This window comes from Pleurodeles waltl, chromosome 3_1, assembly GCF_031143425.1.
Source record: "Pleurodeles waltl isolate 20211129_DDA chromosome 3_1, aPleWal1.hap1.20221129, whole genome shotgun sequence".
Lineage (NCBI taxonomy): Eukaryota > Metazoa > Chordata > Amphibia > Caudata > Salamandridae > Pleurodeles > Pleurodeles waltl.
Genome location: NC_090440.1, coordinates 1,317,839,465 through 1,317,866,487, shown reverse-complemented (window position 1 = coordinate 1,317,866,487; position 27,023 = coordinate 1,317,839,465). Strand labels below are relative to the sequence as shown.

General features: G+C 44.8%; 1 protein-coding gene across 3 annotated transcripts in view; it reads right to left on the bottom strand.

Moving 5' to 3' along the window:
- Nucleotides 1-27,023, bottom strand: part of HSPBAP1 (HSPB1 associated protein 1) — an 832,376-nt gene that overhangs the window by 123,436 nt on the left and 681,917 nt on the right. The window lies entirely within an intron of this gene.

Sequence of the window (27,023 nt, the reverse complement as noted above, 5' to 3'; positions counted from 1 at the left end):
GGCAAGGCAGAGTCCCAAACGTATCTATGGATAGTGTCATCAATCAGTTTCAGAATTCCTATCGGTATCTTAATTGATCCACATGTTAATTTTGTGTACACCCCTTCCCTAACTCCATCCTGTACTAATGCAATATACAAGTTAGTTATTAATGTTCTATCCTCTGTCAGGCTCAAAACCATTGCCATCATGCTAGATATGGGTGGTGCTTTTGTTAATGAAGTCCACAGCTCCCTGGCAATACTCACCAGCTTCCCATTAAGAGGGAAAGTGACTTGGACTCATTCTATTTCTTGCAGTTCTGAAAAATAAGGAATTTATTGTTTAGGTATGTCACCAATATGTTCGCATCTGCCTCCTCATTAGTTCCATACGAACATCGCTTTTATGATGTCTCTGAAAGGCTTATTATACCACGGGGCCTATCTGGGATGAACTGTGGGTGTTTTAAACTGTGTTTACTACTTTCACCCAAACTACTGCCATTTGTCGAATTATGTATGGGTATTTGTGAGGAAGGTCTGTCCCATCACGGATGCCTCTCAACATTTCTGATAGGTAAGCTCCCCTTTGGAAATCTTGCTCTCAATTGGGCATCTGATCCAACCAGTTCACACATGGTATACATTTCCTGCTGCATCGTATAGGAACAAGTCAGGAAGTCCTAGTCCTCCTTTTGTCCATGGAACCTTCAGAGTGGCTCGTTTAACCCGGCTGCATTTGCCCGCCCTTAATAGAGCACCCAGTAACATGCCTAATTCCTTGAATTGGCAATGGACACAGAATTTTGTAATATGTAAAGGCATCGTGGTAAAAGATCATCATATCTACGGTGGTCCTTTAAATGGCTTTCCAGAATTCCACTAAGTGTCTTAGACTCTCCAGAACCCTTTTCATATTTAATTAGTATTGCTCCTATCAATGTATAACTTTATGCATAATTAACTAAAAGTTCTTGTTATCTAATATATTCCTAAATCAGCAGGGCATGCCCATCGAAACTCTGAAGAACACCAACTGAAAATAATGTTGATTTTCCCCAGTTAGTAAGTAAGCCTCATCCTTCCTTGAAACTCTTAAGTTCCCTGCAAAGAAGATAAACTGAATGGGTTAGTTCTTTGAAGTACACCAACGTATCATCGGTACATAAAGATACTAAGTATATTCTGTCACACAACACTAACCCCCATTGAGCTAGATTTATAAGCAACTTACACCCTCCTCTAGTCAAGGCAGCTGTGGAAGACATTACCCTGGTGGAATGCCAAACAATGTTTTTTCGCTGCTGCTTGCCAGCTGGGCTGGACTGGCATTGTTCGAACTGAAACCTGCCAAAGGGTTTAGGTCTGCAAAAAAAAAAATGAAACTCCTACATTGATGACTAGAGCTCTAATGATCTTGTAATGACTCTACCTTCCTTGTAGCAGTGCTGTATCTCCTTTCTGACCAAGTAGGCACTCCTCATCAAAACGCATATCCAGGAGTGTGTTCTGAACATATGCTGAGAACGCAGCCAGGCATGATGGCGTAACACCATGGAAAAACTCATGGCTCTGCCAATACAGACAACTGTATCCAGGCCTGCCCTAATCATATTGTGGGAAGCATCATGGCTATTACTGACCACCTCACCTAAGTGGCCCCTGAGATGCTCTGGTAAGTTGGGGTCCACCATTGCTGCCATAGCCCAAAGGGTGTGAGAGTAGTGCACCAACAGCCTCATTAAAAGGAAAGAGATGGTCCACAGAAGAGGCATCCAAAAGTGGCACAAGCACTTCAACAGTCTCCTTAAGTTCGGATTAAAAAGATGCCATTTATGTCGGTGCTGGGCAGCGGATCAAGGTCAAGCCCACTGGCAATCTGCGGAGCAAAAAAAAAAAGGATGTGTCAGAGAAGGGGAGGGGGGGGGGGGGCAGTTCAGTGTAATCAGCATACCCATGGACATCTGGGTGTGCTGGTCCGAATCGAAGTCAAAAGGATTGTGATGGTATGCCAGTATGGACTTTGTTCACTGGGCGCCTCTTCATATTGCTCCTCCTCCAGGAGGAACTGCGACTCTCTTCTCGCTTTCATCCTCTTGACCAGTGGCAAGAGAGATTACTGAGGTGGTGGATGCCTTAATGGTGCTGGTAGCTAAGCTGGGGTTGCGTCAGAAGTGGTGCAGTTGTTGGCATCAAAATCGACATCAGAGGGGGTAACTCCGTGCTGGGTCCCAGTATAGGGTTGAAGCGAGATGGCACTGGGATGACCTCATAGAGTGCAGGGAAATGCTTGGTGCTGAGGAAGGGGCATAATAAAATTCTATATGGTCCCAAGAGGCCAACAGGCACACCGAGGAGACTGTGGCTCTCTGGAATATGTTCACCATTGCTTGAAGGAGGAAGGCTGGGCCTGTCCCCTGGTGCTGGGAACTCTGAGTATGCCAGCACCAGTATCATCATAGGCTCTGGGGCAGATGTGTTGGTGTCAATAATGAGGGCGGCAAAGACATCTTAGGGGTCAATATCAATAACTCTGAAAAGGAGCGAGCCAAAGGCAAGGCACAAGGTGAAGACTTACCCCTAGACTTCAGCCCTTTGAGAGAATAGGAGTGCTTCTTTTTCTTCTTTTGACACCTCTTCTTTCTCTTCAATGACTTTGAGGACAGGGAAGAATGAGATGTAGATCCAAACTCATCCCGGTTCTAATCCTTGTCCTTTACCTCCAACTCCCCTAAGACGGACGATAGTCATGGCCCGCACTCCTTGATGGTCTTCAGTTTCATTTGGAGGCACAAGTCACACAAAGATGAATCACATCTTGAAATGAGACACCATAGACAACCATAATGTGGATCTGTAATGAACATTTGTACATCAAATCTGCAACAAGGTATGAACCCAAACTTCTTTGGCGGAGACATGCCTGAAGCCCCACACCAAATAAAACTTTGAAGTGCAAAAATCTCTTTAACTCAGAGTTATGTTATGTTATGTTGAACTGTATAGTGTACTAATCATCTGAGAGGGTATCCATGCACTTGGGCAAGATATGTAGGTGTGTGGATTCAAGGTGCTTATATGAAGAGCCAGTTTTCCAGCTTCTTGCAAAATTCAATGTGAGGAGGAAGCTCTGATGTGTTGAGGGAGCTCATTCAATGTCTTGGGTGCAATGTAGAAGACAGTTTTGCTTTAGCGGATGTGAAGCGTGTGTGAGAGTGAGGCAGAGCGTGGTTGTCTGGAAGGTTGGTGAAAGTGTATGTGGGTTAAGGAGAGTGAAGGAGAAAAGATCTGGACCTGCTTTGAAAGGCATGTATAAAACAACTGAGATTGTGATGCTGTGTTGGGTGCTGTATGGCTCCACTGAGATTACTATGGTTACACTTCCAGAGTCGGGACACAGCCTGCAACCTTCTACCCACACTGCAGAGCTATGCCAGAAGTTTCCAGATCCAGCCTGCTACCTAGCATAGTCAAAGGTGAGGAATCTGCAGGTTGACATATCCATATGAACTAGGGCTCCCCGTTAAGTTAAGTCTCGGGTCTGAGATTCCCAGATCAAATGGGAAGAGGCACGATTTAGACCAATTAACCTTTAGGCCGGAAATCGACGCAAATTGTAGCAGGAGCGAGCCAGCCATTGGTGGGATTTGCGTGACATCTTTAAAATATAATAAGAGGTCATCAGCGTACAGCGACACTATGTGTAAATTATCCCCTAGAGGGATTCCCCAGTTACTTCGTTCTTTGTGCAAGGCCGCTGCTAGAGGTTCTATAGCAAGTGAGAATAGCAACGATGAGAGAGGGCAGCCCTGTCTCATGCCCGGGATTACCATACATTTATGTACTCACAGAGGAAGATGACCACTGAACTACCTTGTGTTACAATTCATCACTGGGTTTCTCATGTAGCACTGGGAGACACCCGCTAGTACTACTGTTCACTCTCGTTCTACAGTATTCTAGTTATAGTTGTCATCATATGAGACATAACCTTAACGAAGAAGCATTTGATACCTGGTGATTTCTCCCCTTAATAAACTAGCAGACCGATATCTGTGTTTAGGTGAGATAAACAGTTTTTAGCGGTGTGTCTCCCTACCACAATGTAAACAAGCATTGGCAAAGTCAACAGGTCTGGTGTTGCCTACCAGCCTTTTGGCTTTGTCCTGCTTATTTTGTTATGGCATTTGACAATTTTTGTTTGGTAAACTGCTATGGCCTCACCAATCTGAAAAACAAACATTAGATATTTCAGTCTCAAAAAGCATGCATTTCTTAGTCCCTGGCACTATGTATGCAGATGTGGTCTTTTTGAAATGGCAGAATGCAGCTACTCACAATCTCATTAGCCAGTAGCTGAAGTGGGCTGAACAACTATCCCATGCTGTATACTGCTGTGCCCAGAGGAAACATGTGAGTAACATAATGACAGACTAATAGATGAAGAGAGCTGCCTGAAAGCCCCTTTAAGTACAGTATATTGTATAAATAATTTTAGTAAAATCAAAAGGCCTTGGCTAACGCCAGACCTAAAAACAGAAGGGTTGAGCAATGAGCTTTGTTTCTCTTTTCTATTGCCACTTTTCAGTGCTCGAATATTATCCCTTTGAGGTAAGGCACCTTCCTCAGGGCTACAACTTTCTCACATCAAACACCGCAAGACACTGGCTCAAAAGCATGTTTTGCAAGTGCATTTAATATAGCCTTTGTTTTTTCACAAGCTGGAGCACCAGCAGTGGAAATCCCCCTTCTCCATAGAACAGGTACACCTTGGGAAGAAACAGTGTAAGCTTCCCTCTTTCAAAGTACAGATACAATTAGAGAGGCAGCAGTACAGGCTTTCTCTAACACAGGACACACACAAACCAGGCAACAGCAATACAAGCTTTGCTTTCTCACACAACAGATACAGCATGGCAATAGCAAAGCAAGCTTCCCTTTCTCACAAAGGGTAGCAAATGTAATCTTTCATTCCCTGCAAGAACGCGTTCAGATGGGCAGACTAGTACAAGTTTTATCACTCAGAGAACATTTAATGTTAAGCCAGCAGTGGCATCTAGTTATAGACAGATCTCAGAAACAGATGCGTAACTCACTGAGAGCCATATATAAGCTGGAAAGCTGAGTGAATACGAGAGGACTGACAATTAGACGTTATTCCATGTCAGCATCCTGAAAGTCCTGCTGCTGTTACTTGGAGACCTGCTGTTCGAGTTGATTATTTGGTATGACACGCATTGAGAGTAGCAGTTTCCAAGTAGGCCATTCTTATTTGTGGCAATCAAGCCACAGACTAAGGGTCTGATTTAGGTTTTGGCGGATGAGTTACCCCTTCGCAACAGTGACAGATATTCCGTCCGCCGAAATATAAATCCCATAGGAAATAATGGGATTTATATTTCGGCGGAAGGGATATCCGTCAACGTTGTGACAGAGTAACCTGTCCTCTGAAATCTAAATCAGGCCCTAAATAACTATGCTTTTAGTAGGCACACTGGTGCCAACCTCTTCAGAAACATTTTGAATGTGTACGTGCCAGGAGTTGTGCAATCCTCACCTCAGTGCTGCACTGGTTAAAAATGTTGAGGGCCACCAGTGTTTTTAGTCATATGCCATTATTGAGTTTTTTAGTTAATGCCACTGGAGGCCAGGCTAGCCCCTTTTGAAAGCGCACACTCTATTTCCTCATTTAGCTCTTTGCAGCAAGTCTTTGTAGTGTGCTTGTTGAATAACTCCCCAATTAATGGCTGTATGATTCATTCTTTTTATGCATCCTTGTTGGTTTGGCAGAATTCCAGCCCTGACGCCTTCACAGCGATTCTGTAAAAGGTACCTTTTTTGATCCTGTGAACTTCCGCTTCTTCAGCAGGGGGATATCCACTCAGCCCTTATCCATCCCTACCCCTCGCTCCATCCCTCCATGTAGGAAAGGTTAGCTCCTTCCCCTAATCACTCTGTACCTTCAATGCAGGCTGCTACCCGTGAGGCCTGGAGCCGAGGATTTCACAACATCGGCTCTCCTGTAAAACAATACTGGGCACGCCCTGCAGTCATTGTCTTGTCAATCGTATCCCTTCTGCAGGTCAGTAGGGCAGCGCTTCCCCATACACTCTCTGGATTCCCTGCATCAGCGACACAGTCATCTGCTACCTCCACGGGACCTGCGTACCATCAATATTTCAGTGCGACAAGGTCTATTCAAGTCCCCTCCTCCAAACTGCAGCAGTCACAGGCCTTTCTGTCTCGTCAAAGATAAATGACACATACACTTCCTTTTTTACTGCTGCTTTCTGTTGGCATCCAGCTTTCTATCAGGCAGGGATGTATTCCACAATTCTTAATATTTAATTCATGGTGCAACTGTACCATTTCGTTTTGGATTACATCAGGGTCCTCAAGTATTTAAATTGGGGCAGTCAGGAGTTTCTTAGAAAAGTGGTCTGTCAGCAATTTAGTAAGGTCAACCTCCACCCTTCCACTTAGGCCTTTTTTGGGTAAATTTCAAGTCTAGAAATATCCCTCCAAAAAAGCTGAGCTCGAAGGTCAAAGACTTCACTGGATTTCATAGTATTTACCACAGAACTTTTAGATTCAGAGTTCAAAAGCTGTTTTTTTAATACCTAACATCTAGGTTTTCCTCTTTGTTGGTCCCTATTCTATCCCTTTTTTAGGTCTACCATGTCTGTTCTACCTTGTGAGGTGCAGTGCAAATTTAAATTCTAAATGCAAAAGATTTCTGCGAAGTACCAAATCTCACAATTGATTTTAATTTTGAGTTGTAGAAGACATTTACTCGTAAAACGTTAAAAAAGTAAAGTAGCACGACTTCCAAAAAAGTAGAAAGACTTCTTAATTTAGGAATAGAGCTTCCTCTCACAAAAGGTTATCTGGATTTCTGTCTGTACTCCGAAAATATATTAATCCGTACATGGGCACTCACTAGAACGCTGCCACATAGCTCCCTCTAGGTCAGCAACACAATGCGTGGCACACAGACCTCTTAGCCTGCCTTTATATCCCATTGCCCTCGTTAAAACGATCGAAAGGTTATTTTGCAGTAATGGTTGGGAAGTGTTTTACATTAGGTTAAGGGGATGGCAGCTCCATAAGACAAGGAAAGACTTTATGGAGCTACCTCGCGTTGGTGAAAAATAACTGCAACCCTCCTAAAACGTGTGTGAACTTCATGAACATTACTGGGTTGGTGGTACAGACAGTTATGTCAATTGTAACGCCAGAGGAGCAGCAAGACTGAAACCTGTTACAAATCGGGTCACTGTGTAATTAACCTGAATCGTCTTTACCGTGGGAGAGCCGTGGATTGGCTGACCATGTGTCTATTGCTGATGCGTGCAAAAATATACCTATATCAGATACAACTGCTCAAAATCCCCTTGAAATCAACAGATGCTCGCGTTACCGTTAAAAATGTTGCAACAGTGTTAAATAAGGCAAAGTAATTTTTCTCATGTCCAATATTATTAGCAATACCACCTACTCAGACACTTCTAAAATCAATAAATTATGTTAGTAGTCGGTGATCTTCCTCTTGTAGTCAGCCTTGATATCAAATTTCCAAAACATGAGACTTAAGAATGATTCACGGGAGTACCTGTTACCTCTAAAAAGCAGGTATTTAAGGTCGAGATGTTTGCAGATGATAAATGTTACAGTGACAAAATAATGTTAGTAGCCACCTTGGTGACAGACAGTGACTCTGTTTTACAACAGTGCGAAGGAGATGGCTTTTGGAACAAAACTTACTAAAATCACATCGCAAGGAGCTAAACACTTCATAGCGACCAAAGATAAAAAAGGAAAAAGAGATAAAAAGTCCCTAACGGGTTTGAATATTATTAATTCAATTTTCCATCCACCTTCATTCATAACATTCAAGTAATTCACAGCCTTTACATTTTAAAATTAATTGTAAGTGCCGCGAGTTTTTCAGGGAAATAAAGAAGGAGGCAGTTGAGAGAATATAGATAAAAGGTGATCGAAGGGCTGCAAGTCAAAGTAGAACCAAATCAAATGAAGTAGTTGCAGTGAAAATAAATATCTCTGTGGAGAATCCCAGATTCTCTGCATGCAGACTCGACATATTACTCAAGGTGTGGGATCGCAATAGTTTTGTGCATGTCATAATACATAGTCGAACAGTGTATACTTTCTAAGCAAACCTAGGAAGATTTGTTTTTTTTTTATAACAGGAAGACAAAGGAGATAGGAGCCTAATCAGAAAGGAATAGCTTGTATCATAGGTTCCTTCCTCAATCATAAATGTTGATCTGGGATTAGAAATCAATTAGAAATGAAACGTAAATAATTCAACCTTCAAGAGTTTCCTAAACTGAAAATGGTTGGGATCAGAGCTCAAGGTGTGACTGAGGGCATCCCATGCCCTGGGGCTTGTAATCCCAGGGTTCTGCATCTGTGCCTCATCTTCTTGAATCTACATTAACGGATTAACTAGGTGGAAGAAGAGTCAGGTAATGTTTTACAGGTGGTTTGGTCCTCTACTGCAGTCAACCTTATAGTTGTTGGGTGCTGGGAACCATGAATTTGATCTTACCTTCCAGGTTAGTGTTGGGCCACTTCTACACAGTGTGCAGAGCCCACAAGATCAAGCTAGCAGTGGTCACAGTTTAGGAAATTAGGGCACGAGCTACCACTGACATCTCTATCCTTTCTCTTTGTTCCCTGACCTCCCTTGGCAGACCTTTAAGTTTTATAAAAGTTGTAATTGTAGGAAAAATACTTTCTTCTGTGGTACCCAGGGTGGAAAAATCCTAAATCGATCTATTACATTCTAATCAAGTTATTTTGTCTGAAAATCAATCAACAATTACAGACCTTTTTAAAGTGGGTTCAGATTTCACCCAAATTATGTGCAAATGCTGCTTCGACCGTGATTTAGTGGTATCTTCAGTAAAAGGGGGACATATTTCCTTATGGATAGGAGAACGCTGGGGTAGCTCAGGCTATGACTAAAAGTCGTCTAAGAATTATTTTCCCAACGAGCTGAAATACTTGACAATCAGCATAACCCCAGATGCTACAACCACAGGAAGTGGCCGAGGTGCTTTTACTATTGTAGATTGAGACAGTCTCTTCAATTGGTCTGATCCCTAATTTCGAGGCAAACTGAAAGACAGATGAGGTCATCTTCTTTATTTGCTGAGTCTTACGCTGTATTTGGGGAATTCATTTTCCTGGTTATCAAATAAGACCTCCAAATAAGAAAATCTAGATACTTCTGGAAACGAAACAAACTGCCTTGATTTAAAATTACCCTTCCCACAAATCATAACAAAGTTCTTTTGTAAATTAACTTTTAAATACAACTCTTCCGTAAAGCAGTGTATATGAATCTAACAATGACTAGAGCCTATTTGCAGTGCGAGCCAAAACATTCTGCATCATCTGTGTATAGTAGAGCGGGTCAACGGGTGCCAACCTTGGGTAGTCAGTAGTTGACTACAGAAGAGCTCGTTTAAGGCCATTCACACACTGCGTAAACAAGAAAGAGACTAGAACTTCCCCATCTGTATCCCTTCTTTTGAAAAGGACTGAACCAAACTCTACCAGCTATATTCTGCTAAAGGATGATTCAACATGTGAATTATTTGTGGATCGGCACCCATTCAATACTTACTCTGCCACAGTTTAGTGTGGTTAACACAATCAAAATGCACTGCTTAGGTCCATGAAAGCTAGGAAGAGAAAGCCTTTCTTAGCCTTTGTGTACTTGCCCACAAGTAGGTCCAGGTTTAAACACTATTCTAGGTTGCCCAAACCCTTCCTTAAAAAATATTGCAGGTCAGAGATAATAACATGTTCCGCAGCCCAGTTTTTTAACCGCTCCAGTAGCACCCTATCCAAAATCTTTACTGAACTACTGAGTAAAGAAATTGGGCGATAACATTGATGTTGACACTGTAGGAGGCTGGCCTGGTTTGTAGTGGGTACCAGAGGTACTTACACCTTGTGCCAGGTCCAGTTATCCCTTATTAGTGTAGAAGAGGTGTTTCTAGCAGCTAAGGCTGATAGAAGGTAGCTATGGCAAAGCAGCTTAGGCTGAACTAGGAGACATGTAAAGCTCCTACTATACCACTGGTGTCATATGCACAATATCATAAGAAAACACAATACACAGAAGTACTAAAAATAAAGGTACTTTATTTTTATGACAATATGCCAAAAGTATCTCAGTGAGTACCCTCAGTATGAGGATAAGATATATACACAAGATATATATACACAAACCAAAATTATGCAGGTAATAGCAAGAAAAGTAATGCAAGCAGTGTAAAGTTACAGTAGATTGCAATAGGAGCACATAGGTATAGGGGCAACACAAACCATATACTCCAAAAGTGGAATGCGAACCACGAATGGACCCCAAACCTATGGGAGCTTGTAGAGGGTCGCTGGGACAGTAAGAAAACAGTGAGGGCTAGAAAAATAGCCCACCCCAGGACCCTGAAAGGTAGGTGTAAAGTGCACCTACTACCCCCAGAGAGCACAGAAGTCGTGATAGGGGGATTCTGCAGGAAGAACAAACACCAGCAATGCAACAACAGTGGATTTCCAGACCTGAGTACCTGTAAGACAAGGGGACCAAGTCCAATAGTCGCGACAGTGTCGAGAGTGGGCAGGAGCCCAGGAAATGCCAGCTAAGGGTGCAAGGAAGCTGCCACCGGTTGGAAGAAGGTTGGAGTTCTGCAAGAAAGAAGAGGACTAGGAACTTCTCCTTTGGAGGGTGGATGTCCCACGTCGCGATGAAACTTGCAGAGGTGTTCCCACGCAGAAAGACCGCAAACAAGCCTTGCTAGCTGCAAGGGTCGCGGTAACGGTTTTTGGGTGCTGCTGTGGCCCAGGAGGGACCAGGATGTTGCCACTTGGAGGAGGAGACAGAGGGGGTGCCCAGCAACTTAGGGAGCCCTCACAGAAGCAGGCAGCACCCACAGAAGTACCTGAACAGGCACTTAGAAGAAAAGTGAACCGGAGTCCACCCGAAGTCACAAAAGGGAGTCCCACGACGCCGGAGGACAACTCAGAAGGTTGTGCACTGCAGGAACGAGTGTCGGGGACCCAGGCTTGGCTGTGCACAAAGGAAATCCTGGAAGAGTGCACAGGAGCCGGAGCAGCTGCAAATCACGTGGCACCCAGCAATGCAGTCTAGCGTGGGGAGGCAAGGACTTACCTCCACCAAACTTGGACTGAAGAGTCACTGGACTGTGGGAGTCACTTGGACAGAGTTGCTGAGTTCCAGGGACCATGCTTGTTGTCCTGAGAGGGGACCTAGAGGACCAGTGACGCAGTCTTTTGGTGCCTGCGGTTGCAAGGGGAAGATTCCGTCGACCCACAGGAGATTTCTTCAGAGCTCCTGGTGCAAAGAGGAGGCAGGCTACCCCCAGAGCATGCACCACCTGGAAACAGTAAAGAAAGCCGGCAGTATGAAGCGATACAAGGTTGCTAGTAGTCGTCTTGCTACTTTGTTGCGGTTTTGCAGGCGTCCTGAGCAGTCAGCGGTCGATCCTTTGGCAGAAGGTGAAGAGGGAAATGCAGAGGAACTCTGATGAGCTCTTGCATTCGTTATCTGGTGAGATCTCCAAAGCAGAGACCCTAAATAGCCAGAAAAGGAGGTTTGGCTACCTAGGAAGGAGGATTGGCTACCAAGAGAGGCAAGAGCCTATCAGAAGGAGCCTCTGACGTCACCTGCTGGCACTGGCCATTCAGAGCACTCCAGTGTGCCACAGACACCTCTGTTTCCAAGATGGCAGAGGTCTGGGACACACTGGAGGAGCTCTGGGCACCTCCCCTGGGAGGTGCAGGTCAGGGGAGTGGTCACTCCCCTTTCCTGTGTCCAGTTTCGCGCCAGAGCAGGGCTGAAGGATCCCTGAACCGGTGTAGACTGGCTTATGCAGAGATGGGCACCATCTGTGCCCATCAAAGCATTTCCAGAGGCTGGCGGAGGCTACTCCTGCCTGGCAGGGTCCCAGTGACACATAGAATAAAACAACATATATACAGTGAAATATGGGGGTAACATGCCAGGCAAGATGGTACTTTCCTACAGACACCCATTCTCCTCTTAAAAAACAGGAGCAACCATTGTTCTAAACTAAGTGGATGGAAACCCAGAAATGCTAACTGCATTCAACATGTTAGTTTATAGTGGAACACAAGTTCATAGTTATTTTTAAACAGATCAAATGTTACTATAAGGCCTTCCTGCTTTGACCAAAGGACTCCTACTTACTGCTAGTTAGGTTTTGTTTGTTCAGAAGGCTATAATAACTTAGTAGCAGCCAAAATGGTTTGATCAATGTCAACTCCTTTACCAATCTTGTCCAATAATATTTTGCTATAATGGGCTATACACTGATCTTCCATAATGCGCTGATCTAAATACAGGTAGTTTTCCTGCCTAAAAGATGCAAAGTTATAAGTAGACAAAAACAGACACGAGTCATTTGAAGCCTTAGCTTTGACCAAGTTACTCTGGGCTCCTTCCCGGAAGATAAACTTATGTGCTTTTGAAGTTTTCTTATTCTCCCATCTACAATGGGAAAGGGCAATTGCAATATAATCCTTAGAATGACTTTTCAACAACTTTGTTAGCTTTGAGCGTGCCTTACGGCAATTATTGTCTAACCATCCCTTAGCGCTGATTAACTTTGGTATATTATTTTTGGTCAATTTCACATTAACAGCTGAACAAATGGATTCAAATGATTTAACTACCTCACGTGGGGTGTAATCGTTTGGTAGACAAATACCACAATTATCCTTATTTGGAGAAATTAAAATTGGAAAGATTTTTTATTGGTTTGATCCCAGACCATGTGATACGGACCTCATTTGGTCTTGTAGTACTTAAATTGGTTACTATAGAGAGGTAACTTTTCCAAAGGTCCCCAATTTGAGCTTTATTTTATCTATATTATGGTTTATGATTGCTCTAACATGTTGGAGTAAACTTAATGTCCCCCCAGAAATGATACTACATTACCTGAAATTGATGTATAGTTAATGATAATAGTAGCTTCTGTTCCTTTAAAGGTGGGCAAGATCTCACGGGCAATTAGACAGCGTTATCACGCGCTGCCTGTACACTTCTTGTACTTTTGCACACTCGATCTACCGTACAGTGACTCTTAAAAGAAAGTTTGGGCCTATTGGGACCCCATTTTTTACATGCAACTACGGATACACCAGATGCAAGATATCCACTAACTCGGCAATCCGCATTGTGTCAAAGACAGGAATACTTGCCAGAATTTATGGCAATACCTTTCTTAAATAGTGGAGCCAATGTTATACTTTAGGGGCTACAACAGCCCTAGTAGGACTACTCTTCATCCAAGCTTAAATTTATGAGCCTTGAAAAAGTCCGCTAGGACGAAACACGTGTTGGCTGTTTTCTGATCTTGGATTAAACACCTTTTGCAACTCTACTGTTTTTGGACAGCATTTTCATTATAAAGACATTTGAGTGCCCTGGTCCCTGTCTCTCTTTCAATTTGTATTTCACAGCACAGTACATAGGTGGTCCTTTTCGGGGTTCCATTTGTGAAATCTGTGCATCTTCAAAACCCTTGGTGGTTGGGTTTTTCTGACCAGGCTGGCACCGTGCTTAAATACATGCTACGCGACTTTAAATTTGATTGGCAACAGATGTGCGACAATCGCATTAACCACCTCCTCTATATGAATGTGTACTAAAGATCTCGTGAGAGTTGGAGCAAAAATAACTTCCAGACCTCAGAATCTATTAACAAAATAGAGCTTTTAAAGCATTCCCATATGGTGAGTGTGAGAAATGTGTATGGTCTTCCCCCATATCATCTTCAAACCCACCCACTGCCATTGAATTCTAACTTCACAGGTGGGAGTTGAAGTCTCCTATGCAAAAAAAGGTAAACATAGTGTGCACTTAATCAGAATGATACCTTTACTGAGAGCTGAGTGTAAAGCATCTAGCACACCAATATTATTTGCGTCAAAGCAGTTGTCACAGTAGTTATTTAATTCTTGGTGAATCACTGTAGTAATTCCTAGGCAGAGAAAATAGAAATAAGGAGTATTGTTAATAAACCACTGGTAAGAGACTAGTGTAGCTAGTCCCTATTTCCTCGCCCAATTCTAGAAAGTTGAGCAGGGGTAACATACAAGTCAAATCCATTCACTTTACAAGTATCCAGGGCCCACCTCTCCTGGAGACAAATAACATCAAATCTTTTAATTACAGCCAACCAATTCAGGTTACTTAGTTTATTAGATAGTCTTGCCACATTCCAATCACCAAATTAATAACACCCCTATGTTTATTCTCCAGTTCATTTTGTAGCCGGTTTGGCCTGAGGACTACCACACCCAACGCCTGGTTGGTGCTCCTACAGTACCTGGCCAAAGAGTCAGGGGTAAGGGCGCTGGGATCTAGGGATGACCTATAAAGTCAATCCAGACTATCAATGGACCTCAATCAATCCAAACGGTTATGGGTTTTGACATTACATGTAACATCGTTCAACCCTTCAACCCCATGCTGTGTTGATGGGTCCCTACAGGAACTAAAATTGTTGAGTCTATAAAAATAGCAAAAAATGATAACTGTAATCCACTAAATACACTAAATTGTGAAACATGATGCTGAGTTTTTCAGAGAAAATTCACAAAGTCTAGATTCCTAAAATGAACAATACAGTCCCCATCACATGTTTTTATTGATTTAACAACCCAATTTACTCTTCGTGCAGACAAAATCTCTTTGTAAAGCTAATCAATGTTGCCCACACTAGTCGATAGACAGTTTTGTTCTTCAACTCCACACAAGTCTTAACATAATTTCGAGGGAGGCACTGAACATTCTTCAATATTAAAATATAAGGGGCTGCCTGCGAGGGCAGATGTAGGGTGGGATTGTAGGTCAAAAAAGCCCTATTGTGATTCTGTCTTGATTAACACTGTCTTGTTCCCTGTAATTGTCATATTTCTAAAACACAATGGGGGTTATTCTAACTTTGGAGGAGGTGTTAATCCGTCCCAAAAGTGACGGAAAAGTGACGGATTTACCACCAGCCGTATTACGAGTCCATTATATCCTATGGAACTCGTAATACGGCTGGTGGTATATCCGTCACTTTACCGTCACTTTTGGGACGGATTAACACTCCTCCAAAGTTAGAATAACCCCCAATGTTCCCTTACGGATATTGCTGCCCGGTGGCCTATCATTGACCTGAGACAGATTTGTCTGGCCAATCCCTCTTCCCCCTTCACAGAGAGACATTTGTACTGATGGACAAGTTGGTGGCATCATAGACCTATCGCAAACAGGAGAATATGGAACTGAAATAGCCTCGGACACATCCTTAGGGGCCGAAGGATCAACAGTTTAGAAACTGGAGTTCCTTGGGTGCTTATTGTCTCAGCCACAGAGGAGAAGACACTTGCTAGGGATTTTACTTTAGCCCAGACAAAAAATAATGTTTGTCTTCATAAGACGTTCCAGCTTCAAAGGACTATCATCCCAATTATGTGGTTGCTTACAGCTATTTGAAAAGGTTTCAGTCATATCAGGATTATCCAAGACTTTATTTATTAAGCCAGTCGGTTGAACTAAAGACCCGTCCATGTATCTCTGGGATGACATACCCGGTTTGGATCTTTTCTTCTCTATCTCTTTTATTTTGGGGTTGGGGGCTGGAGGTTCAATGGAGCAGTAGAGACAGCACTTGAATCAATGCTATTACGAGTTTCCTTTAATAAAACACAAGGATTCCCATTTGACAGTAGTGGATTAATAGTGGGCTCGCAACCTTTACTTTGTACAACCAAAGGCTTGTTGAATACTATGGGCCTAATTTAGATGTCTGCGGATGGAATACTCCGTCACAAACATGACAGATATTCTGCTCCTCCGTTTTATGACCCCCATAGGAGAGAATGGGGTGATAATTCGGCACACGGGATATCCGTCAAATTTGTGACAGAGTATTTCTCTCTGCTGACTCCTAAATCAGGTCCTATAGGTTTAGATAAAATTAGTTGCCCCTCAACTGATTAGATTTCTGAATTAATGATGCCCATAGCATTAAAAAGCTTGTTACAGGGGTCCCCACACAACCCTCTTTTGTCACAGCTTCTAGTTTACGCTAACCAATGACCATGGATATTGTTGAGGTCCGAATTGAAAAGAGAGGAAACCAGCCTCAAATGTGAGAAGCACAAGCGTTAGAGGGGTCAGACAGGCACAAATGCACCCATTTTTGGTTTGGTGTTTGCCAGGGCTTGTGCCCAGGTGCGTCCCCTGACGCAGGCTTCCCCCTGTACCTAATAGCACCTGACTGAGCCCCTCCTCCTGGACACTTGCAGTGAGTTACGGGGAACAGAGTTCCCTCTGGGCAACAGCATAGCTGCCAAGCTTTCAGTTTGCTTATGTGTGACATTCCCATATGTGTAATGCATTTATGTATCACACTTCAAGCCTTATGGGTGACACTTTATTACGAGTTAAGTAAGACAGCTGAATCCATGTCAAGAGATCATTTTTAGAAATGAAGCCCTTTTCTCCTATGTGACTGTCCTTAATGCATGAATTGGCCCCGGGGACACTTCACATGAGAATCAGATATGTCTTTATTTAGCACGTGTAAGTTAGATGGTTTACTTAGAATGTTGAGCCATCGCTGGTATTTAAGTCCTCTTCTGCGGTTCAAGAGTGGACAGTTCTGATCCTGTCTCAACTTTCTTCTCCCTGTACAGTTCTCCAATTAGGCCCCTATCTTACCAGTTTAGACTGAGCAAGTTTTAGCACATATTTAGAAGTTCGTTTTGCGGTTGTGTTGGACATCCAAATCTGTTTGATACCATTTTTTGAGGAGCAGGTGCTTTTGTACATTTATAAGGCTAGTATGTGGTTTTCTGTTTGGGTCTTCACATCTCTGCAGTTTGCTTGGCTCAGATATGAGTTTCTGTGGTAGTGGGATATTTCTCGCAATATATTGAGAATCCTATACCTCCCGTTCAATACCAGAACCACCTTGTGGCCTTTGATGACCAGTACTTGGATCTTAGCTTTTATGCGTCTCAGCAAAGAGAGAAAACTAGAACTACACAGTTTTATTGCACTTCAGGACATGTTTTTTTGCATGATAATCTCAGGCATTGTGGTAATGTGGAAAAATTACTGAAAAAGCATTACTTTAAATCGAGATGGATGGAACTTGGCAGGGCTGCAACAGCAGTGATGGTGAACCATGCCACAGGCTTCTCCCTGCATTTAAAGGCGCCAGACGTTGGAGCCCCTACTCCTGAGCTCCTGCAGTGAGTTATGGGGAATACAGTTGACTCGTGGCAACTGTGCCGCGGGCTTCCCTGTGTGCTTACAAGTGCCCGACTTGAGAGCCCCTCTCCTAGGCTCTTGCAGTGAGTTATGAAGAATACAATTTTCACAGCAACACCAGTTCCCCAAAGATATACATCTTTATTTAACTTATTTTCAAGTTTAAGATGGCTGATCCCCAAACTATAACTAGCTACTATTTTAAGTATGTTAAGCTCTCATATTTTCAAATGAGCTTTTTACCCATTCCAATATTAACTCGTTTGTGGGTGTATACGTGTGTGCACCCTTGTAGGAAGGTAGCCTCTTTCTAGCATTGGTACCCCCACTTTTGGCCAGTTTGTGAGTATATGTCAGAGTGTTTTTACTGTCTCACTGGGATCCTGCTAGCTAGGACCGCAGTGCTCATAGTGAAAACCCTATTTGTCAGTGTGTTTTATATGTCTCACTGGGACCCTGCTAGCCAGAACCCCAATGCTCATAGTTTGTGGCCTAAATGTGTATACCTGGGTATCGCCTTTGCTACTGAGGCTCTGCTGATCAGAACCTTGCTGCTTATGCTCTCTCTGCCTTTAAAATTGTCACTATAGGCTAGTGACCATTTTCACCAATTCTAATTGGCACACTGGAACACCCTTATAATTCCCTGGTATATGGTACCTAGGTACCCAGGGTATTGTGGTTCCAGGAGATCCCTATGGGCTGCAGCATTTCTTTTGCCACCCATAAGGAGCTCAGACAAATCGTACACGGGTCTGCCACTGCAGCCTGAGTGAAATAACGCACATGTTATTTCACAGCCATTTTACACTGCACTTAAGTAACTTATAAGTCACCTATATGTCTAACCTTCATTTAGGGAAGGTTAGGTGCAAAGTTACTAAGCGTGAGGACACCCTGTCACCAGCCAAGGTGCCCCCCACATAGTTCAGGGCAATTTCCCCGGACTTTGTGAGTGCGGGAACACCATTACACGCTTGCACTACAAATAGGTCAATACCTATATGTAGCTTCACAATGGTAACTCCGAATATGGCCATGTAACATGTCTAAGATCATGGAATTGTCCCCCCATGCCAAATCTGGTATTGAGGTGCCAATCCCATGCATCCCTGGGGCTCCACTATGGACCCTGGGTACTGCCAAACCAGCTCTCTGGGGTTTTCTCTGCAGCTACTACTGCTGCCACCCCACAGACAGGGTTCTGCCCTCCTGGGGTATGGGCAGCCCAGTCCCAGGAAGGCAGAACAAAGGATTTGCTCTGAGAGAGGGTGTCACACCCTCTCCCTTTGGAAATAGGTGTTAAGGGCTGGGGAGGAGTAGCCTCCCCCAGCCTCTGGAAATGCTTTGAAGGGCACAAATGGTGCCCTCCTTGCATACGCCAGTCTACAACGGTTCAGGGAACCCCCAGTCCCTGCTCTGGCGCGAAACTGGACAAAGGAAAGGGGAGTGACCACTCCCCTGTCCATCACCACCCCAGGGGTGGTGCCCAGAGCTCCTCCAGTGTGTCCCAGACCTCTGCCATCTTGAATCCAGAGGTGTGAGGGCACAATGGAGGCCTCCGAGTGGCCAGTGCCAGCAGGTAATGTCAGAGACCCCTCCTGATAGGTGCTTACCTGACTAGGTGGCCAATCCTCCTCTGAGGGCTATTTAGGGTCTCTCCTGCAGGCTTTTCCTCAGATAACGACTTGCAAGAATTCACCAGAGTTCCTCTGCATCTCCCTTTTCGACTTCTGCCAAGGATCGACCGCTGACAGCTCCAGGACGCCTGCAAAACTGCAACAAAGTAGCAAGAAGACTACCAGGAACATTGTAGCGCCTAATCCTGCCGGCTTTCACAACTGTTTCCTGGTGGTGCATGCTATGAGGGCTGTCTGCCTTCAACCTGCACTGGAAGCCACGAAGAAATCTCCCGTCGGTTGACTGAGTCTTCCCCCTGCTCCAGCAGGCACCAAACTTCAGCGTCACCGGTACTCTGGGACCCCTCTCGTCCTGACGAGCGTGGCACCTGGAACACAGGTGGTGGACCCAAGTGACCCAGACTGTCCAGTGGTCCAACTGTCTAAATTTGGAGGAGGTAAGTCCTTGCCTCTCATCTCCAGACAGTAATCCTGTGCACCACGTGAACTGCAGCTGCTAGGGCTTCTGTGAACTTTTGCAAGGAATCCTTTTGCAAGGAGTCCTGCATTGCTCAACTCGCTGAGATGACCTCTGGCTTCGTGGGACCCTCTTTTGTAGTGTTGAGACGACCTCTGTGCTCAGTCTTCTTGAACCCGTGTTCAAGGACTTCTGCAGGTGATGCCTTCTTGTGTGTGGGCTCTATGTGTTGCTGAGGGCCCACCTCTGTCTCCTTTCCCAAGTGGCAACATCCTGGTCCTTCCTGGGCCCGGGCAGCACCCTTTTTCTTCAACCGCGACCTTTGCAGCTAGCAAGACTTATTTCCGGTCTTTCTCAAAGGAAACAACGCTGCATCCTCCAGCACTCCATGGGACATCTTCTGCACAAAGGAGAAGTTCCTAGCACCTTTCGTTGTTGCAGAATCTTCAGCTTCTTCCATCCGGAGGCAGACATTTTGCACCTTCATCTGGGGTTTAGTGGGCTCCTGCCCCCCCTGGACACTTTCACGACTCTTGGACTTGGTACCCTTCCTTTGCAGGTCCTCAGGTCCAGGAATCCGTTTTCAGTGCTTTGCAGTCTGTTGTGGTCTTTGCAGAATCCTCTATCACAAGTTTAGTGTGTTTCTGGGAAAGTAGTATCACTCTACTCCTACTTTTCAGGGTCTTAGGGTGGGGTATCTTGGACACCCTTAGTGTTTTCTTACACTCCCAGCGACCCTCTACACACTACACTAGCCTAGGGGTCCATTTGTGGTTCGCATTCCACTTTCAGAGTATATGGTTTGTGTTGCCCCTAGGCCTATTGCATCCTATTCTATTCTACAGTGTTTGCACTACTTTCTGACTGTTTTACTTACCTGATTTTGGTTTGTGTGTATATTTTATGTATTTTACGTACCTCCCAAGGGAGTATATCCTCTGAGATATTTTTGGCACATTGTCACTAAAATAAAGTACCTATATTTTTAGTAATTCTGAGTATTGTGTTTCCTATGATATAGTGCCTATATGATATAATTGGTATAGTAGGAGCTTTGCATGTCTCCTAGTTCAGCCGCAGCTGCTCTGCTATAGCTACCTCTATCAGCCTAAGCTGCTAGAACACTACTAATCTACTAATAAGGGATAACTGGACCTGGCACAAGGTGTAAGCACGATCAGGTATCCACTATAAGCCAGGCCAGCCTCCTACAACGCTACACAGCCTTTGTTGAATTTTCTTGTATAATTCTATTACATAAAATTCAAGGATGTCAGAATGTCCATGTTTACGCTTGCATAAGGAGCCATTTTTAAGGTTTTTGAAATAAAGCGTTACAAAAACATTAAAAAAAAAAACATTTGCAATGGACCCAAATTGTCTTGTACAGGAATTACTGCAAGCCATCTGCATTTCCTCCAACACAAAGAAAGGTGCCAACGGCTATTCGTTAAGATGATCATCCACTAGTGTAATATTAGCCCTTGCGATGTGGGTGGGCCTCGAGCTCCAGGGGGCCTTCTCAGCACAGTACGCTGTGCACTGGGGGCAGGCCCCTGGCGGCCTGAGAGCTCCTGACTGGGTAAGGGGAGAGGGGCCCCTTTATTTACTTTGCAGGGGAGCTCAAGTGTTGTTATGCCACTGTGATCATCTGGTGTACTGGCAAACACACAGGACCTATTGGACTTGTTCTAGTTTACAGATTCAATAAAGTATTCACTGAGTTCCTATGGCTGCAAAGGAAAATGAGACTAGAACATGTAGTATTACCCATCATTTAAGCCTTCTACGTAAATCAGCTGGTGCTCCCAACAATTTTTTTGTCTCTCGCCCAAAATCGAGCAACTTTTGTGTTTTTCTCTAATTTACATACGACCTCTAGCTGTTGGCACACAACACTCTCTCCACTGTGGCTAGCTATTAACAAACAAGCATTGGCAAAGCCAATAGGTCTTGCTTAAGTAACAGCTAATGGCTTTGGCAATGTGGTTTAACCATGTTCTACCCAGTGTGTCTGCTGTTCAGCATGGTTAAAGGTTAGTGGAGTGAGGATGGGTAATATGGGGTAGGTTGGTATACAACGGAGTCGGGTTAACTGTGGTAGATTGGAGTGGATTAGAGTGGGGTAGATTGCAGGTGCATGGGGTAGGTAGATGCAGAGTACATTAGAATGGGGTAAACTGGAGTAGATATGAGTAAGGTAGATTGGAGTGGAGTGGAATGGAATGAGGTGGACTGGGACAGATTTGGGTGGAATGGATTGGGGTAGATTGGCGTGGGCTGGGTAAATGCAGTGGAGTAGATAGGGTAGACTGCAATAGAGCAGGGTACACTGGAGTAGAATGGAGTTGCTAGATTTGAGTGAAGTGCGGTAGACTGGAGTGGGGTGGGGTAGACTGGGGCAGCGTGGAGTGGGGTAGATTGGAGCGGTGAAGAGTGGGGTGGGTGTGGAGTAGAATAGGATAGATATGAGTGTGGGAGATTAGAGTGAAGTGGGGTAGACTGGAGTACAGTGCTTTGGTGAAGAGTTAGTGGTGTGGATTGTGGTAGAGTGAGGTGGGGTAGATGGGAGTGGAGTAGGGTAGATTTGGTAGAATTGAGTGGGGTACACTAGAGTGGAGTGAGGTGAGGTAGATTATATTGGGGTGAAGTGGGATGGTTTTGGATGGAGAAGGGTGGATTGGGGTGGAGAGGGGTAGACTGGAGTGGGTGAGATTTGGGTGGGGTAGAGTGGGGTGGAGTTGGGTGTGTTAGAATGGAGTGGAGGGTGTATCACACTGGGGTGGTGTGGGGCAGACTGGAGAGGGTAGATTGGAGTGGGGTGGAGTAGACTGGAGTGAGGAAGATCGGATTGGGGTAGATAGGAGTGTGATAGACTGGAGTGGAGTAGGATACATTGGGGCGATTGGAGTAGAGTGGGGTAGATTGGGGTCTAGTGGGGTAGACTGGGTGGATTAGAATGAGGTAGATTATGGTGGGGTGGGGAAGATTGGAGTGGAGAAGAGTAGGCTAGATTTGAGTGGGGTAGACTGTGGTAGTTTGGAGCTAGATAGATTAGATTGGAGTGCAGTAAATTGGGTGGAGTGCAGTGGGCTAGATCAGAGTGGGGTGGAACTGATTGGAGTGGGGACTGGAGTGGAGAAGGGTGGGGCAGACTGGATTAGTGACTGAAGTGCAGAAGGGTGGGGGCAGACTGGAGTGAAGCAGGGCAAATTGGAGTGGGGTAGAGTGGTGTGGGTTGGAGTGAAGTGGGGTTGATTGGAGTGGAGCAGTCGGGCAGATTGGGATAGACTTCAGTGGAGTGGGGCAGGGTGGGGTGGATTGGGTGGATTAGGGTATATTAGAGTGGGGTAGAGGGGAGTGGGGCATATCAGGGTAGAGTGGAGTGGGGTAGATTGAGGCAGAGTAGAGTAGAATGGGGTGGACAGGAGTGGAACGGGGCAGATCCGAGTAGGTAGTTTGGTGTGGCCTAGGGTAGACTGGACTGGAGTGGGGTAGATTGGAGTATGGTAGAATGGAGTGGGATAGATTGGACTGGGGTGGTGTAGATTGGGGAGGAGTGGGGTAGACTGTGGTAGATTAGAGTGGGGTTGATTGGGATAGATTGGAATGGGGTAGATTGGGGTAGAGTACGGTAGGGTAGAGGGGGGTGGCTTGGTGTGGAGACTAGGGGGTAGAGTGGGGTAGAATGGAGTGGAACAGAGTAGATTTGAGTGGAGTGGGGGGTAGATTGGGGTTGATGTGGGGTAGGGTGGATTGAGGTAGACTGGAGTAGAGTGGAGAACACTGGTAGATTGAAGTGGGTAGATTGGGGTAGAGTAGGGCAGACTGGAGTGGGGTAAACTAGAATAGTGTGGGGTAGACTGTATAGGAGTGGGGTAGTTTTGGGTAGACTGGAGTGGATTGGGGTAGACAGTGGAGAAGATTGGAGTGAAGTGGGGTAGGGTAGATTGGAGTGGGGCAGATTGGACTGGGTAGGGTAAAATTGAGTAGAGTGAGGCAGACTGTGGTACACTGGAGTGAATTGTGGTAAATTGAAGTAGTGTGTACTTGGTAATTCGGAGTGGCGTGAGGGATATGGAGTGGAGGCACGCAGAGTGGAAGGGTGCGGACCAGAGTGCATAGGGTGGAATGGCATGTCGCAGAGTGGAGTGCTGTAGAGAGTCAGAGTGAAGGGAGTCAAGAGCAGATGAGAGGTCTGGAGTTGAGGGACATGTCATGTAGTGGCATGACGTAGAGTGGAGGGGCATAGCTGAACTAGTGTGTTGTAGAGAGCAGTTGTCTAGAGTGGAGTGGCACAGTATCACGTATTAATGATGTGGTAGCACACTGCCATTACAGACAACACAGTTTTAATTGAAGAGAGAAGACAGTTTTAACTGAAACCACTACTTGTCACGACTCACGTGCTGCTTGCGCCTGGAATTTGCAGATCTGGTGGCGTGGATCTTCAATGTTCGACTTTGGCCCAGAAAGGGGCGACTCTTTCTGGTAGCCACGGTGCTGTAGGCAATGGAGACGCCAAGAACAGACCGTGCCCTTCAGAAAATAGCGCCAGAGGGAAAAAACCCCTTAGAAAAAGGGGAAAAACCTCCAAACAGGAAGATTCCTGGAAAAAAACAAGAACAAACAAACAGGAATCCAAAAGGAGCAAAAGTCAGGAAACACAGAATGCTGAAATCCAGAACCAAAAGGGGAGGAAATCAGGAGCGAAGACACTAACTGAGCAGAAAGTGTTGCAGCGCAAGGAAATGAAGAAAACACAGCCCTTATATACCAAAAGACAGGAAGTGACCCACAGGAAGTAAAAGGACACCATATTAGACAGGGAGAAGTACATAGAACAAAACAGAATAGAAACCATAGAGAATAGGGAACAATGAATGCTGGGAAGAGAAAGGTAACCTGGGAAGGGAAGAAGACATAAAAAAAGTACAACAAAAAGACCCCAGAAAGAAGAAAAGAAAGAGGACAAGAAAGAAGAAAGAAGAACAGGTAAGGGGGGTCAGGAGACCCCAGCAAGGCGGTGGAAAACGACAGAGCGAGGCCCCATGCAATGCCTGGGGCCTCGAAAAGTGCATGAAAGGCTGGGGGCGCGCCGCGTTTTAGAAACGCGCTGTGCGGCCCCAGCCGAACGCCCGGCTTGTGCCGAACATTCGGCTCGCGCCGCACCACGCGGCGCGACAGTAGGTCCCCCTCCCGAAGGTCCAGGTTTGAGAGGAAATAAACGGTGAAAGCGTTGAATCAGGCGAGGAGCGTGAACAGAAGATGCATCTTCCCAAGAGCATTCACTGAGAGGATAACCCTTCCAATGAATCAGATACTGAAGGCGTTTGTGAAAAAGACGAGAGTCACAAATTTCCTGTACTTCATATTCAGGAACATCATCCACGAGTACAGGAGGTGGACAAGGAAACTGACGTGAGTAAGGGTCAGGCACATAAGGTTTAAGCTGAGAAACATGAAAGACCGGATGAATCATCCATGTATGAGGTAAGTGAAGACGGACAGTGACAGGATTGACCAACTGAAGAATACGGAAAGGCCCATAGTAACGAGGTGTGAACTTATTTTGAGAAAGACGTGAGGGTAAGAATTTGGAGGAGAGCCAGACTTTATCTTGCGGATGATAGTCTGGATTGGTAGCACGTCTCTTGTCTGCAGCCTTCTTCATATATCTCTTGGTATGTAACAAATTAGATCGAATTAGTCTATGGATTTGGAGAAGGCGTTTGGAGAAATAGGTAATAGTGGGTAGAGGAGAGTTGGATTGTGGAGAAGTAGGAAAAGAGGTAGGATGAAAACCATATGAACAGAAAAAGGGAGTGACCTTGGAGGCACTATGGACTGAGTTATTGTAGGAAAATTCAGCTATAGAGAGGTAAGTGTTCCAGTTACTTTGGGTAGAATTGCAAAAGCATCGAAGATATTGCTCTAGTCCTTGGTTCAGACGCTCGGTCTGGCCGTTGGTCTGAGGATGGAATCCTGAAGACAGGGCTCTATTAATATTTAGAGTTTTACAAAAATGCCTCCAAAATCGGGAAATGTACTGAGGTCCTCTATCAGATATTATGGTATGTGGAAGTCCATGGAGACGGAAGATATGATCAATGAATATTTGACTTAGTTCTTGAGAAGTAGGTAGCCTTTTCAGGGCAGTGAAATGAGCCATCTTCGTGAAAGAATCCACCGTGACCATGATGACCCGGTTTCCTGCTGATGGTGGGAGTGAACACATAAAATCAGTAGAGATGGTATGCCATGGGGCCGGTGGAACAGGCAAAGGCTGTAGTAATCCTGCCGGTCTGGTATGGGGTATCTTGATTTGGGCACATATGGGACAGGCCTGAACGTATCTTTCCACATCCAGCTTCCAGGTAGGCCACCAGAAAAATCGTGAAAGAAGTTCTTGTGTGGCCTTGATGCCTCTATGACCAGCTACAGGTGAATCATGGCACATTTGTAATGCCTTTTCTTGCACCTTGTTAGTGGGGAGGAATATCAGGTTTTGATAATAAAAATATCCTTGTTTCTTATGTATTAATGGTCTTAGTTCTTCAATGTCGTGGTCCGATAGGTTAGCGTATTCCAGTTGTACTTCTTCCAGGAAAGACTGAGCCACTCCAATGATCTTACGGGGTTCCAGAAGATACTGAGATGAGGAAGGAGTACACTCTGGATATCGGCGAGACAGAGCATCAGCCAGAATGTTTTGAGATCCAGGAATATATGTGATAAAAAAATCGTACTGACTGAAGAAAAAGGCCCAGCGGGCCTGACGACTATTCTGGCATACAAAATTTCGTAAACATTGTAGGTTACGGTGGTCTGTCCTCACCTCAAATGGTTCCTTGGAACCCATCAGAAACTGTCTCCACTCAAGGCAGGCTGTTTTCAGAGCCAATAATTCCCTTTCCAGTACAGAATAGTGTTGTTCAGCTGTGGAAAGGATATGAGACAAGAAGAAAACAGGATGTTCAAGACCATCATCCTCTTGTCGTTGGAGTAAGACAGCTCCGATGGCTCTCTCAGAAGCATCAGTTACGACTATAAATTGTTTGGTGGTATCTGGATGTCTCAAGATGGGGGCTTGGGTGAAGACTCTCTTTAATTCTTGAAAGGCTGCTTCAGCCGCCTCAGTCCAGACAAACCCTTTCTTTAAATTTTCCTTTTTTAAGGTGTGAGTTATGTGGCTAGTCAGTCTGGCAAAGTCTAGAATGAATTGTCGATAGAAGTTTGCTAACCCTAGGAAACATTGTGTTTCTTTTATGGAAGAAGGAGAAGGCCACTCTAGGATAGCTTGTACCTTTTCTTGATCCATAGCTATGCCGGTGGGACTTAAATGATAGCCCAGATATTTGACTTCCGTCATGTCGGACTCACATTTTTCTGGTTTGCAAAATAGTTGATGAGCACGAAGTCTTTGAAGAACTTGTTTCACATGGGAAGAATGGAGTTCAGGATTTCTAGAATAAATAAGAATATCATCTAGGTAGATCACGACTGTCTGATTCAGAAGGTCTGAAAACACTGAGTCCATAAATCTCTGGAAGATTGCGGGGGCGTTAGTGAGACCAAACGGCATAACCCTA